This window comes from Opisthocomus hoazin, chromosome 2, assembly GCF_030867145.1.
Source record: "Opisthocomus hoazin isolate bOpiHoa1 chromosome 2, bOpiHoa1.hap1, whole genome shotgun sequence".
NCBI lineage: Eukaryota > Metazoa > Chordata > Aves > Opisthocomiformes > Opisthocomidae > Opisthocomus > Opisthocomus hoazin.
This window is the reverse complement of record NC_134415.1, coordinates 63,636,598-63,652,569: the sequence shown is the minus strand read 5'-3', so window position 1 is coordinate 63,652,569 and position 15,972 is coordinate 63,636,598. Positions and strand designations below refer to the sequence as shown.

Genomic DNA, 15,972 nt, shown 5'->3' with positions numbered 1-15,972 from the left:
CCTCCATGTCTTCATCCTGATCCATGAGCAGCTGCGTGGGCATTTGGTTGTTTGCCAAGGTTAAGCCTCTCCGCCCCTACACATCCTCCCAATCAGAGACGCTAACTATGGGATTTAGTCTCACATTTAATACCATAATATTCCTAGGTATACTACTTAGATATCTTACTGTTAGTATATTTTTGAAACAAATATGATCTGTTTCAGCCTCGCTGATTTTTCAAAAGTAGTAGACATTCAGAGCAGAGACCTTCAGCAGAAACTCAGTCCTGCAGATTTTCCACTGTGAGTTGTGGGGCCCATGTAAACCGTACTGAACTCTTCATTTGCCTTGGAATCACAGAGATAAATAATTATCCCTGTCACAGTGAAGACAATGCAATCGAATGCAAATCCTGTATTATATGCTTACTAACTGTTGGCAAGCCTGCATTGCTGGTATATGGATGTCAGAGGGCTTACAACAGCTGAATTAAAATCTAAGGAAGCTTTAATGCAATGCAGAGTACTGAATTGTGCTGTACTGCTATACAGATACAACCTGTATTTCCTATGATATAGTCCAATATATTACATTATCTAGAACTTTTAACTGCGTCTTTAGTCTAAATGAACTTGATTTATCCTTCAGTGGTTTCTGGATGAAATAAAACAACAATTCCTTGGATGGAAAGTGTGAGGAGAGGCTGAGGGACAGGGGCTGGTTCAGCCTGGGGCAGAGAAAATTGGAGGGGAGTGGGGGAGCAGCTGATAGCAGCCCCCCAGCACCTGCTGGCAGAATTAGTAGGATGACAGAGCCAGATTCTTCCCAGTGGTGCATGGCAGGAGGATGAGAGACGATGGGCAGAAGTTGAAATGAGAGAGGTTCAAGCTGGGGTTAAGGAATCCCTTTCTCACCCTGAGGACAGTCAGGTGGTGGATCAGGTCACCCAGAGAAGCTGTGCAGTCGCTATGCTTGGAGGTTTTAAAGACCTGACAGGACAAAGCCCTGAGCAACCCGGTCTGAGCTCACAGCTGAGCCTGCTATGAATTAGAGGTTGGACTGAGACCTCCTGAGCTCTGCTCCAGTCTGCCTGACATAGACATCCCATGCCATGGTCTCTACAAGTCAGGTTTACCTACATCTTCAAAGATCACTATGCTGTTCAGTATGCCATGAACTTACTGAAAAAAGCCATAAATCCTTTGAAAAATATATGCAGTGTATTTTGGTCCCTCTAGAGCAAACTCTTCAGTACATTTCCAAATGCATCAACCAAGAACTTCAGAGCTGTAGTAAAGTCTTCAGTTGGAAACTCTCTCAACAGTTTCCCAGGTATTCACTCCTGGTTTTCAATCCCACTTGACTTCTACCACATCAGTCTGTCTCAGCTGCAATTAAAAGTGTCCAAAATAGTAAGATAAAAATAATATTTTCTCCTCCTGCAGTACTCCAGCTGATATCAAGGACAAGTCATCACTGCAATCTAGCTTCACAATTCAGGAAGTATTGAGTAAATAAAAAAAAAAAAATTAATACTTTCTAGGTTATGCACTTAAACCAGTAGTATTTCTTTGAAATTACAAGAAACAGATGAACCTAAGAAAAACACAGATTTCTCTACAACTACCTTGCATTACAAAGTAGGCGTCACAGCCACCTCTTTGGTTTCAGACACTGTGAGGGCACAGCACACTGTTGAAATTCCCTTCACAAAACCAACAAGCAGAAGTTTACTTTCTCAAGAAATGTAAGTATTTTCTGAATAAATAAGTTGATCTCTAATACTGCAATCTGAGATAAAATGAGGTGGATGCCTAAAATCTCCTGGATGCATTTTATTGTCTTACAGTTTTTGTTCTAAACATATCAGATTTTTCTTCTTCTGTGAGATATCCTTCAGTTGAGAGTATTTGAACCAAAACATTTGCAGCAAATTAATCATAACACAAGTACAACCAAGTAAATAAATTACCTTTCAGATTACAGCTCTAGTACATTCAGATGAGCATCCAAAACCACAATTCATCATTTATTTAATTTACTTCCAAAACCCATGAGATTGCAGCCAACATTTTTTTTGCTGCTGACACAGTAAGAAGTTGAGATTGTTGGCCAGCTAATGCTGATACCTTCACTCTAGATGCTTCAGTGAAGTTTGTTAAAACCACATCAGGATTACTCTCAGCTGAGGATACCAGCAGCCTCAAAAATAGGGTATGGGTTTTGGTTTCGTGCTTCCCTCCCCCAACCCTTAAAAAGCTGTTCTGGTTCTAAAGCAACCCAATATCCAGAACAGTTGCTCAAAGATTCAGAAATCTTTATGAGCATTCCTTTCACTCTCTTTTTTGAGGGATTTGAAGTGACAATTATTACAGAAAGTTGTCCCCTCAGGTAAGGAAAAATTCGTGTTTTCCCCACCACTGCCAGACACTTCAATTTAGGCTGCAAACATTTAGGAGCTTTAATGTCAAAATACTCTAAACCAAATACTCGAATTTGAAGTTCAGATATGGTTTAGGCGTACAGGTTTCATTCTATTGCACTGAGGTTGCAAATCAGGCAATGTTATTTTGTGGAAGTCTAGAACTCCACCTCAGATTTTATCATTTTCCTAGATGAAAGCCAAGCAGAACATTTCCATCAGCCAGGTGCTGAGTCGAAGTCAGGATATTCTATGACTCAACAGATTTTCATCTTAGCAAAATTAACTCGGTGAATTCCCAAGGTCCTTTGTTTTGGTAGCAGCTATCCATTTCTCTCAATTAACACAATCTTCAGCCTGAAGAAGAGAAGGCTGCGAGGGGACCTTATAAATGCCTACAAATATCTGAAGGGTGGGTGTCAGGAGGATGGGGCCAAGCTCTTTTCAGTGGTGCCCAGTGACAGGACAAGGGGTAATGGGCACAAACTGAGGCACAGGAAGTTCCGTCTGAACATGAGGAGGAACTTCTTCTCTCTGAGGGTGACGGAGCACTGGAACAGGCTGCCCAGGGAGGTTGTGGAGTCTCCTTCTCTGGAGATATTCAAGACCCGCCTGGACAAGGTCCTGTGCAGCCTGCTGTAGGTGACCCTGCTTCGGCGGGGGGGTTGGACTAGATGACCCACAGAGGTCCCTTCCAACCCCTACTATTCTGTGATTCTGTGATTCTGTAATCTGTCCAGATTTCTCATGTGTTCCATGCATATGAAAATCATTCTTGGTAATCTATTTTTAAATAGTTATAGTCTGTCTTTATTCTACAACCTGTAGTTTTTTAATTAACAAAATATTTTGATAGATATTTGACATTTGCACAAATTCTTGTCATAACATTTTTAGTTAAAATGATGGATCTTTATTAGAGTTCACTGTCACTGATGACCCTAACATCTGATTGCCTTCCACATAAATAATCCTTGAAGAAGGATAAAAATTACCTCCACTAACTTTATTTCAAGAAGACTTTTCCAAATATATTTAATTGTGCTGAAATAACAGAAGCTTGAACCTTAGAAGTGATTTTTAAAACTATATGCAGTTATACTCATGAAATTTTTAGTTACTTTTCCATTTTATGAATTAAAACCTTCAGTTCTTTAAAAATTTCTTTCAGCATTCTACCCAGTGGGCTATGTAACTGATAACAGACTTCATCGAGCTGTATTTTTTTTTCCAGAATCTTTTCCTACAAGCATCTTAATTTTCTGTGTACCATGAAATCTGTCATTCTTACTGCATGCATAATGAGCACTGTTCACACTCTGTATCGTACCCACAGGATTCAATGGACTGTCATACTTTAATCAGAGTTGTTTACAGAGACTGCCATATATTGATGTAAACCATTAAAGCCTTTTGAAGTATTCCTAATTCTATATTTTGTCAAGGTGCATCACACTTTTAGCGACACTTTAAGCTTTCTGTAACTGCTACTGGTCTGATTTCTTGAGAGCCTCTGGTTTTCCTGACAGCTTTCGAATAGGTTTTTCCAAAGTGCTCTTGTGAAGCAGTTGGCTTTCTTCTCACTTAACCTGTATGGAATGGGTAACTGAATGAAGTAAAAAAAAAAAAAAAGGAAAAGTGAAAGAGCACTTACCTTTCAATGTTGAGGTGGTAGGTTTTGGGATTTTTTTGAATCCTTTTTATTTCAATCTCTTTTTCATAAGAACTTGACAGCAGTTGAAAACTTACTCTTCTGTAAGCGAACATCAAATCTTCCACTGGTTTCAATAAGGAAAAGCTTCTGTTCTCCTCTGAAAACGTCACAGTCGGGTCACTGATAATATCAGCTGCCTAGCAGGAAAGAGAGGGAAAAAAATCTTGCATAACACCAGAAATTGCCAATGCACACCCACATGAAGCAGTTTGTTGTTTACTTAATTTTATTAGTTAACCAAGTTTGTATTTGCTAATACTTGGGTGAAATGGTGGAAGCACATTGTGATTTCCTTCTGATCCTTTAGGATCTAGGCCATCCTACACTCACATCATGAGGTGGAGGATTCACGTTGGAGTTACAGATTTAGAGCTGTGTGAAGTAAACGCATCTTGCCAAGATGGTAGTGAGCAGGGCAAAAAGAATTTCAGAAGAAAACAGCCATGGAGATCAAAATCAGGCCTCAGGTAGAGGACAACTAGTAGAAAATGCAAAAATTTGGAAGGGTGCAGTGAAGTCTAGGAATGTAGGTAATTGCCAACAAGCAGCAGCATGGCTTAAGTCTGAAGGGAAGGTGTCCAAATTGCTGAAGATTGCCAGGAGCTAACAGACCTCTCTGCTGTGATATCTCCTGGAGAAAGCAAAGTCTGATGGAGTGAGCAAGTAAATGATTTACACTGATAGTAAAATAAAGTGGCACGGTGAAGAAAAGATAAAAAGGAGAAGCTAAGTCAGAACAGGAGGAGCTAAAGCTGAGGTAGAGTGAAATGCTGTAAGACTGCACTGTGTTACGGGGTATCTTCTGCCACCAAGTCCTGGTATTGTATTTGTTTAGTGTCCTGTAGACACCTTGAAGGAACAGCTTTTTCACACTTAGCCTGACAGCTACTTAGCCCAGTGCCTGTGCCACCATGCGTCCTGGAGGCAAGGAGAACCAGAGTCAACATCACCGTAGCTCTCTGCCCAGTTTGCCCCAGCAGCTACAGCCTCAGACAAAAGCTTGCATATTTCAAATGTTCACTAAAAGGGGAAGCATTTTGCCTCTTTGTCGTGTCTGAAGTATACTTTAACACACATAACAGACAAAAATGCTAATTTAAACCAAATGATTTTGCTAACCAGCATTTAAAACTGCAGGTTGCTGTGTTGTGCCACTAGCTAACTTCCTAGATATTAGCCTTATTAGCTAGCTAGTAAATGTAGCATAAACAATGTTATACTTCATTGTTCTATTATACATCCTTCCTTACAAGTCCACTGATTGGAATGTTAACCTTTTCTGAATCCTTTCTGATTTGAGACAGTGTTATTAGTTGAAGCAACATTGAAATTGACAGTAGGAAAACTTCCTCTGATTGTTTTTACAGCCCATTTTTTAAACACTGAAACATCACTATGATTCCTGCATATTAGCAAGATGGCCAGAGACAGTAATGCAGTTGAAAGTGAACACAATGCAGTAGTTACATGGATGATCATTCATCATGACCTGAAGAAATACCAAAGGCTGAAGAACTAAGGGTCGATGAGCCTCTGCTTTTCACACTGACAGATGACTACAAACTATAAAACAGTGCACAGACACATAACAGATGGAAAATGGCTGACATATGAGATGGCTCAAACCTATAGAGACATCAAGCTATACATTCCTGTCAGCTTTTAAGGCTGAAAAAAAAAAAGAAAAAAAAAAAGGAAAAAAAAAAAGAAAAAAAAAAAAGAAAAAAAAAAGGGTTCTATTTCCTTGATTCAGCCTTTGCCTTGCCTTCTGCTTATATTTCCTAGGAGAGCTAACTAGTGTGTCTCACTTCTTCCCCTGTTTTTCTGATGGTGTAATCTTGTAAGATAGGTCTTGGATATGTATTCCTCTATGTATATAGAGAGAAAAGTGACAACCTCCTATTAGAATAATTTCCTGACAGAAAATACCATTTTTACTACATCTTCTTTTCCTCAAGAACAGGGAAACTTTGATTTTAACCGAATTTTTGGTTCCTTCAGGAAGAATAAGCATGAAACACATACTTGAAAAAAAGCAGCACATTCATAAAGGAAGAAAAATGTATGAATGGCTTGTAGTAAATATTAAGGGAAGAATGAAAAATATTTTGTACGATTAAAACACTCTTCTATTCAGCCTTATAATGTAAATCGTGGTCTTTCTGATCTCTGTCATACAGAAGCAACTGATAGCATCTTAACCTTTTAATTTCTGTACTGTTTTCCAGATGAAACACTTCTTTATACACAAAAACTACCTTTTCAGTCCTGCTTACAACCCATGCTCCCAAACAGCTCTTTTTGAGGCTTTTTTTGTATCCCAATAGATCAGCAGAGCCCTTGGTTTTTCCTGTTATTTGTCTCCGTGTTACTAGTAGAGAGTTCAAAGTTTGAAGCTACCAGTGGAGGGATGTCTTTTACAAAACATTTACTCTATACTTGTGTAGAATACTGCTACGAACTGTTTTCGTCTTGACATTGCTGTTGTCATCTCTTCCTGGCCTCCAAAAACCGCCACAACCGCCTGCAGGAAAGCGCTTGTGCACGGACTAGCAAGCGGACCGGCAAGAGAGGACTTGTCTAAGCGGGCAGCATGTATGGCATGAACTGCACGTACGGCACATGGGCAAATGCCCCTACAAAAGGACAGCACATGCGCCTCTGAGCTGTCTTGCTCTCCTCCTCGCTGCCTTGCTACCAGACTCTGCCCTTGCCAGAACCTCCATGCCTGCATGGAAACTGAGCCAACCGGACATCGCTGGACATTGCCGAATCTGTGGTGGGGGTAACCGATCCCTCCTCCCTGCACTTCTTTTCCTCGCCCACTGGGGTTGCTCGACTTTACTCCTTTCTTTCTTTCTCTCACCCTTTCTTTCCTTTTTTTTTTTCTCCTTTCTTTCTCACATCCTCCCCCCGCTGCTGTCCCCGCCCAACCTCCGATTCCCAGTTCACTGAAATAAAGTTTACAAGGTTGCATGGCATCTGACTCCGTTTGCATCTTAATCTCGTCTCCTGGGATTGCATTGAAACCTCCCTGATATTGGATCAGGACAACTTGTTCTAATTTTGATCACCAAAGAACTAAGGAACGTCTTCCAAAAATGAGATTGAAACCAAAATTTGTAACTCTGCTGGATACCAAAAATCAATAGAAATACCACTTTGTGTTATATCACAAGCCCTCTGACCCTGACTTATCTTTCTATATTCCAAAAGCAGCAAATAGCTTTTCTTTCTCGTTTTCCTCTGGCGAAACCACTGCATTGTGTCACTTTCACTCCCTGTTCTCTTACGTAGCCCAGCAAACTGTGTGTAATTTTTCTTCTCTTGAACACACCTTTGGAGTCTGCTGCTTCTATTTCAGATGCACGAGTTGAAAAGTTTGCCTACTTTTTACCATGACATGTCTTTGTCTAATTAAAGCTCTTAGCTCTGCCTATGAAGACAGTCCGGTCTGGAGCACAGAACTTGAATGGCACAGAATAAGTAGCGGAGATGAGAAGGGCTATGCCATGTTGCCTGCACTAGTATTTTTTCTTTCTGTGTCAGATATAAAGGATGATACAAATAGTGCCATGATGTGGTTAGGTAGCTGTAGTACTGGTTAAAGTAGTAGTGGTACTTTGTAGCTCCCTAATGTGAATATGTAGTGCAAAGAGTAGTAGCTGTAGTAGTGGTACTGTCAGATCCCATACGAATTACAGGTACAAGTGAAAAAAGAAGTATTAGCTATTAGAGCGTGCAGATGGAAAAAGCAAACTATATCAGGTAAAGATCTTACTACTCGCTGAAAACATTAAAGGTTTTACTTCACAGTGCAAATGTAGTTTCTCTGATTTGAATTCATAATTTGTAATTGTCTTTCTATAATACCTCTCAAAACCTCATGGCAACCCAGAAAAGTGACCAGAATCAGACTTTTACGTCCATGTCCCACAACAAAGCCAGGTGAATTAGTGCTGTTGAGAGGGAAAAAATATACTGATACAAACAAAGCTTGAATCAATCCTACATACACACCTTTCACCTAGTCAATAAGCATACCTTTTAAGACCATGACTAGGGATGTAGCAATAAAATATGAGTGTATACAAAGTTTTTACTGACTTCTCTGTTTCCTATTTGTTGAGTAACATCTCAGAATATCTGATTTTTTGATAGTTCTCCTTTTCCAAAAATGTTACTTCATTTTGCTTCTCCAGAAGGAATTAAACTCAAGCCTGATACTGTAGATGGGTTTGTGATCCACAATCTATACATTTAACCAAACTAGGAAGGAGGATGAAATTTGTGTGACACATTATTTCCTCTTAGACATTTTGAAACCTCTGCTTCAATACATCTGCTGTTTTTTGAGAGTGGATGATGAAGTCAATGGGACTGCTTTGGTATAGCGCTGTCATTGTCACTAAATAGATAAATTAAAATAATCCACAATTATAAATTACAACAATCAATCTTGCAAGAGGAACAGATGAAATATCATTAGATGGAAGTGAAAGTTTTAAGTTAATGTGTCATTTTAAAATTAACTCCCATTCACATTGATTTTCTGTCTCACTACCATAGAAATGGGATCTGCCAAGATATGCTTTTTTGGACCAGCTGTCTCATTGCTTATAAAACATATGTTCCATTAAAAAGCAGAATGTCAAATTTGGCTCTAGAATTGTCGTGTTCCTGGCTGCTTAACAGAGGAGCTAGCAGCAGGCTGTGAGCTTATTTCTTCTCCATCTTCTATAGAAGAGATCATTTTGATCAAGCACTACTATTCTTCTCTACTAATGTCAGATCAGGAGCCAGCTCAGAGATTAACTGTCAACTTAGCACAAGGCCCTTGTACAGGTAATAGTGCTGCACTGGTACTATGTCTATTTTGTTCTGGTATCCCGAGAGATCTCACACCAAGAGACAGACCCTGTCAGCAAAAGCAAAAAAATTAACCATCTAGTGATGGCCTGCAGACCACCTCTATTTCAATCTAGTGCTACAGGAACACTAGATATCAGTATAGGTGTCAGTGCAGGTTGCTGACACTGCTGATCTGTTGTAACTAAGTAAACATTTCAGAACAGAAAACACTGACATTCATAAAAGAACTCTCAGGGTTACCAGAAACTGTATTTGCACAGTTCAGATTCCTGTTGCAGAGAGGTGAATGTGTCCTACTGTCCTCAGGCTTAAATTATGTATAGATTATATATATAGCTAAATTCCAGTTATTAATCATGTAGGTCTGAAGTAGAGTTTCAAGATGGAAATAGTGTATAACCGTACTTACAACACAACTTTTTATAATCTGCCATGCAAACTTCATCACCTAGATTGTCAAATTTGCTTTGGCTGACTTCAAAGTGACTGAAGTTGAACTACTTCATTTTAGCAAGCAGTGGTTAGATCTTTTTCCATACCAGTAAGTTTTCTACCCTAGAATATATCAGTGCATTTATGCACTGTGTCATTTTCCATATTGCGTTACAGCTCACAGTGACATATCCTAGTCTGGCAAATGGACGATGGTGAAAAGAATTCAGTACAGCTAAGATAATTGTGATTTTTTTTTTTATTTAAAAAGTATATATTCAGGTTGGTTTATAGCTGGCTAAGCTGGCTGCAAAAATGTATAGGGTTGTAAACCTGCTTTAAACTTTCATTGCTCTCATTATTTATAACTGAGAACATTAATAGGGCACTGTAGTGAGACACTCAAGTGCCAAGAAGCCAGGGAAAATTATTCATTTAGTTGTTGCACTGATTTGGTTAATTATATTTTCTTTGCTTTACGTATTTTTTTTTCCTGAAAAATATTTACTTTCTGGTCAAATGAAGTCTTTGTATAGATATGTGATAGTGAGAAGAGAAAAAAAGTGTATTTTTCATTAAAAAATCATATTCAGTGTTAACAAAAATGCATTTTATTTCACTTAAAGAATAAACCATGGTATTTGCTGTACTATCATGATCTTACAGATAAGTGGGTTGTAAAAAAGTAATCTGTTGAATAAACAAATATAAAATGAGCAGTCTCTCTTCTCCCACTTTATAGTGATATGCGCTTAGCCTATTAATTTACAAAGCTCATTTTTTGTTATGGAAGAATTGAAAAAAATAACAATTTATCAGCATTGAAAAAAATAACAATTTATCAGCTTACATTTTATCACGTTTTACAATTTAAAGTGTAATGTTCATAGTGTAAAACACAATACCAATAGACTTGCATATCTTGTCTTTTGATTTTTCTTTTGGGCTAGGTGCTAATATTATCAGTCAAATTTTGGCTTTTTTGATCATGGGGAGGTATACACAGCACCGGGCCTGCTGGCAACAAGTGGAGCTCAGCTATCACAAAGGGGGAAAAGAATTCTTGGCCACGAGCTGGCGGGGCTCATTGAGAGGGCTTTAAACTAGGTTCGAAGGGGGAAGGGGATATTGCCCAGCTCACTAGGGATGAGCCTAGGCTTGGAGTGCCAAGGCCAGGGGTGAGATTGACAGCCCAGCTCAAGTGTGTTTACACCAATGCATGTAGTATGGGCAATAAACAGGAGGAGCTGGAAGCCATTATACAGCAGGACGGCTACGACTTGGTCGCCATCACAGAAACGTGGTGGGACAACTCGCATGACTGGCATGCTGTCATAGATGGCTACAGACTCTTTAGGAAAGACAGACCAACAAGGAGAGGTGGGGGAGTTGCTCTATATGTGAGGGAGCAACTGGAATGCATTGAGCTTGGCCTGGGGGCAAGTGAAGAAGGAGTTGAAAGCTTGTGGGTTAGAATTAAGGGACAGGCTCATAAGGGTGACATTACGGTGGGATTATACTATAGGCCACCTGACCAGGAGGAGGAGGTTGATGAGGCCTTCTACAGGCAGCTGCAAGCAGCCTCACAGTCACAGGCCCTGGTTCTCATGGGGGACTTCAACCACCCTGACACCAGCTGGGAAGACCATACAGCTAGGCAGGCGCAATCCAGGAGGTTCCTACAGAGCATCGATGATAACTTTCTGATGCAAGTGGTGGAGGAACCAACAAGGAAAGGCGCGCTGCTGGACCTCGTGTTAACAAACAAGGAGGGACTGGTGGAGGACGTGAAGGTTGGAGGTAGACTCGGCTGCAGTGACCATGAAATGGTCGAGTTCAGGATCCTGCGTGGAGGAAGCAGGGCGATAAGCAGGATCAAAACCCTGGACCTCAGGAGGACTGACTTTGCCCTCTTCAAGGAGCTACTGGGAGGAATCCCGTGGGCCAGGGCTCTCGAAGGCAGGGGGGTCCATGAGTGCTGGTCGCTTTTTAAACCACACTTCTTCCATGCACAGGAGCAATGCATCCCCCTGAGAAAGAAATCGAGCAAAGGAGGCAGGAGACCTGCATGGTTAAACAAGGAGCTTCTAGCGGAGATCAGGCAGAAGAGAAAGGTGCATAGAATGTGGAAAGAGGGACAGGCCACTTGGGAAGAGTACAGAAACGTGGTGAGAGCATGCAGGGATGCGACGAGGAAGGCCAAGGCTCACGTGGAATTGAAGCTGACAAGGGATGTCAAAAACAACAAGAAGGGCTTCTTCAACTACATCAGCAGCAAAAGGAAGGCTAGGGACAATGTGGGGCCGCTGCTGAGTGAGGAGGGTGTCCTGGTGACGGAGGATGCGGAGAAGGCAGAGCTACTGAATGCCTTCTTTGCTTCAGTCTTCAGTGCTAAGACTGGCTCTCAGGAATCCCAGGCCCCGGAGGGAAGAGATGAAGCCTACAAAGAGAACGACTTTCCCTTGGTCGAGGAGGACTGTGTGAGGGATCGCTTAAGCGATCTGGATGTCCACAAATCCATGGGCCCCGATGGAATGCACCCACGAGTGCTGAGGGAGCTGGCGGATGTCATTGCTGAGCCACTCTCCATCATCTTTGAGAGGTCCTGGAGGACAGGAGAGGTGCCCGAGGACTGGAGAAAGGCCAGTGTCACTCCAATCTTCAAAAAGGGCAAGAAGGAGGACCCAGGGAACTACAGGCCGGTCAGCCTCACCTCCATCCCGGGAAAGGTGATGGAGCAGCTTATCCTGGAGGCCATCATCAAGCAAGTGGAAGAAAAGAAGGTTATCAGGAGTAGTCAGCATGGATTCACCAAGGGGAAATCATGCCTGACCAATCTGATAGCTTTCTACGATGACATGACTGGCTGGGTAGACGAAGGGAGAGCCGTGGATGTTATCTACCTTGACTTCAGCAAGGCTTTTGACACAGTCTCCCATGATATCCTCCTAGGGTAGCTCAGGAAGTGTGGGCTGGATGAGTGGTCGGTGAAGTGGATAGAGAACTGGCTGAATGGCAGAACTCAGAGGGTTGTCATCAGCGGCGCTGAGTCTAGTTGGAGGCTAGTGACAAGTGGTGTCCCTCAGGGGTCAGTATTGGGCCCAGTCTTGTTTAACTTCTTCATCAACGACCTGGATGAAGAGTTAGAATGTACCCTCAGCAAGTTTGCTGATGACACCAAACTGGGAGGAGTGGTAGATACACCAGAAGGCTGTGCTGCCATTCAGCGTGACCTGGATAGGCTGGAAAGCTGGGCAGAGAGGAACCTGATCAGGTTCAACAAGGGCAAGTGCAGGGTCCTGCACCTGGGGAGGAACAACCTCATGCACCAGTACAGGCTTGGGGTGGACCTGCTGGAGAGCAGCTCTGCGGAGAGGGACCTGGGTGTCCTGGTGGACGACAGGTTAACCATGAGCCAGCAGTGTGCCCTGGCTGCCAAGAAAGCCAATGGGATCCTGGGGTGCATCAAGAAGAGTGTGGCCAGCAGGACGAGGGAGGTTCTCCTTCCCCTCTACACTGCCCTGGTGAGGCCTCATCTGGAGTATTGTGTCCAGTTCTGGGCTCCCCACTTCAAGAAGGATGAAGAGCTACTGGAGAGAGTCCAGCGGAGGGCTACAAGGATGGTGAGGGGACTGGAGCATCTCCACTACGAGGAGAGGTTGAGGGAACTGGGCTTGTTCAGCCTGAAGAAGAGAAGGCTGCGAGGGGACCTTATAAATGCCTACAAATATCTGAAGGGTGGGTGTCAGGAGGATGGGGCCAAGCTCTTTTCAGTGGTGCCCAGTGACAGGACAAGGGGCAATGGGCACAAACTGAGGCACAGGAAGTTCCGTCTGAACATGAGGAGGAACTTCTTCCCTCTGAGGGTGACGGAGCACTGGAACAGGCTGCCCAGGGAGGTTGTGGAGTCTCCTTCTCTGGAGATATTCAAGCCCCGCCTGGACAAGATCCTGTGCAGCCTGCTGTACGTGACCCTGCTTCGGCAGGGGGGTTGGACTAGATGACCCACAGAGGTCCCTTCCAACCCCTACTATTCTGTGATTCTGTGATTCTGTGATTAGTATTATTTTATTGACAAGCATAGGAAAGGCCTATGGTCTCAAAACTTTAGAAGATTCTTCAGAAGATGAGAAGAGAGGTATTTAAATATAGAGATTAATAATATAATAAATTTATTTTAAGCATTTTTAATGTGGCTTTCCTGGTTAAGTGTAAAATGAAAAAAAAATTTTTTTGGTATCAAAAACATGTATGACAAACAAGAATAAATCTCAGTAAATCCATAAATAAAATTGATTAGTTGCCTTTAATAGTAGAAGATGGGACCTAATGATGATGACGAAAGCTTTCTTAGTCCAATGTTCTTAGCTTTACTTTCAGAAATGTTGATCATATTTCATTACCTTTTTTTTTTTCCTGAATTAAACATAGCCAAGTTATGGAATATGAAAATAAACGGTTTTTTACATTATTAAATTTGTGAAATGCTATGTTAATAAATGTCTCAATAGAACATTTTTTTGTTTTCTAGGTATTTTTGACAAATGAGTTTGGCCAAATCAGTTTAAAATCATAAGCAAACTATTTCCATGAGGAAAAACTGACTTTATTTACAAACAGAAAATCAGATTTTAATCTATCTACATTTCTACAATGTACTCACTGGGATTGTTTCTAAGCATCTGTCTTTACTGTGAAACCAGAATTTGGTTCAGGTTAGCTGAATCAAAGTCACAGTGAAGAAACAGAGTCCTGATTTTAAAGTTTTATTAGCAAATCAAGTTAAATATTCTGGAGATAAATTCAAGCGGTAATACAACATAAAGGCCAGGTGTCTGTCTCAATTAGTTGCTTCATTTCTACCTGAAGTATCTTCTATTACCACGGAAAGCATGCATTAAATAGGATCACTAATAAAGCAAAAACTAATACAGACTTACAGCTGTGCTGTGCTTGCAAGTGTGTTGCTGATAGGGCAACAAATCTCCACCACGTGGGAGCAGGACTTCAGGGAGAAAAAGATAGAGAAAAAAATGTAGTTCCCCAGTTGCCCAGGCCAGTCTGCAGCACCCTTGTGCTGAGTTTGTGAGGGCATTGTTGACACTGGCAATATCCTGTGCAGAAGATGCCAACCTGGATAACCAAGCTTGACAAGTTTTGGCAAGTTCACCAAGAAGCCCCTTGGAAACCCAATCTTTTCCACAATTTTTCCATCACAGTTATGTATAGAACAAATTAATCAAGGAAGACAGACGCAGATCAATTTTTGCAATTATTTTTTAATATGGATTAAGAGAAAGAGATAAGATTTCACTGTGTTTTATTTTACAGTTTTTTCTTTGTCATTTTTCTTTTTCTGTCATGTTTCCTGCTGGCAATTCTGGCTGCATCTTAACTAGTAAAAACCTTTGCTTGGGAATGTCATTGGCTGGTTGGGCTACCTGGGAAAGAATGTCTCACCCCTATGCCAGTGGACTTCACTAGTGCTGGAAATGGTGTGTCTGCATGCAGGGTGCTAATTGCAGTTTGTCTTTGCATCATGCAGATCTGTGAGCAGCACCAGCAATCTGCCGGGAGAACACAGGGATCAAAAACATGCCAGGCAACGTCTGCACAAATCACTAGTATAAGAAATTGTTTCAATACCTAAGAACATTCCTGGGAACAATTGAGTTTACTAATATAGACGTACCCTCAACACCCATACAGCTGTAAAGTCTAACATAAATCTTTGTCTGGAATTTATAGATATAGAAACAATAACTTGTTTGGTGAGCAAAACTGAAATCAGCAGAAATGTTAACATTTCTTTTACTGAGGTCAGAAGTAGGATCTCTATTTTGTGCCAACCCAAGGAAGTTGATACAGAAAAGATAATAGAAAGATGTATGTATGGTATTCATTGACTGTTTTGATTGTTTACATTCTCTCATTCTCTTTCTGCCCAAACCAGAGTCCTTTGGTGATAATTAAAGTGTGTCTGAAGACTGAAACATAGTGATATATGTGATGCACATGTGCATGTGAAGAGGCTTTTTCTTCGCTCTGTATTATGACAAGTCATACAAGCTTTTGTGTAAAACAAATCTGCAATTGCTAATAAAATGAAGTTCCAGACCTTCATGCCTCTCAGTGAAGTACCAGTAAAGATTAGGCATTTCATTTGGTGGAATCAATAAAGAAAAAACCTATATTGCCACATTATCAACACTAAGGTCATCACCCTCTTTTATAGCAAAAGTCTGAAAAGAAGAAAGTTGCCCTCTCTCTGGAATTCACTTTGTTTATGCCAAGAAAAAGCACATTTAACATCTTACCCCAGGGAGCAGGAAGGAGCTCCAGACTGTTAAAAGATGTGGGCCTGCTGACATCCTTTTCAGGTTACGGGACTTGGAGTAAAAATGCTCCACTTGTTTTCTTACAATATTTTAATTGTTATTTGATATCTTACATGAGTTGTCACTTGTCAAGCAAGACTGGTGGTTTCAAATTTTTAATCTTGCTGATTTTAGATGTTGATAAACAGCATTAAGACTTGTTTTTTACCAG

General features: G+C 41.1%; 1 long non-coding RNA gene across 1 annotated transcript in view; it reads right to left on the bottom strand.

Moving 5' to 3' along the window:
* LOC142365598 (uncharacterized) overlaps positions 1–4,172 on the bottom strand; it is a 29,085-nt gene extending 24,913 nt beyond the window's left edge. The window contains exon 1 of the long non-coding RNA XR_012766499.1: positions 4,060–4,172. This is a non-coding gene — a long non-coding RNA (uncharacterized LOC142365598). The remainder of the gene's footprint in view (positions 1–4,059) is intronic.
* Positions 4,173–15,972: the final 11,800 nt, after the last annotated feature.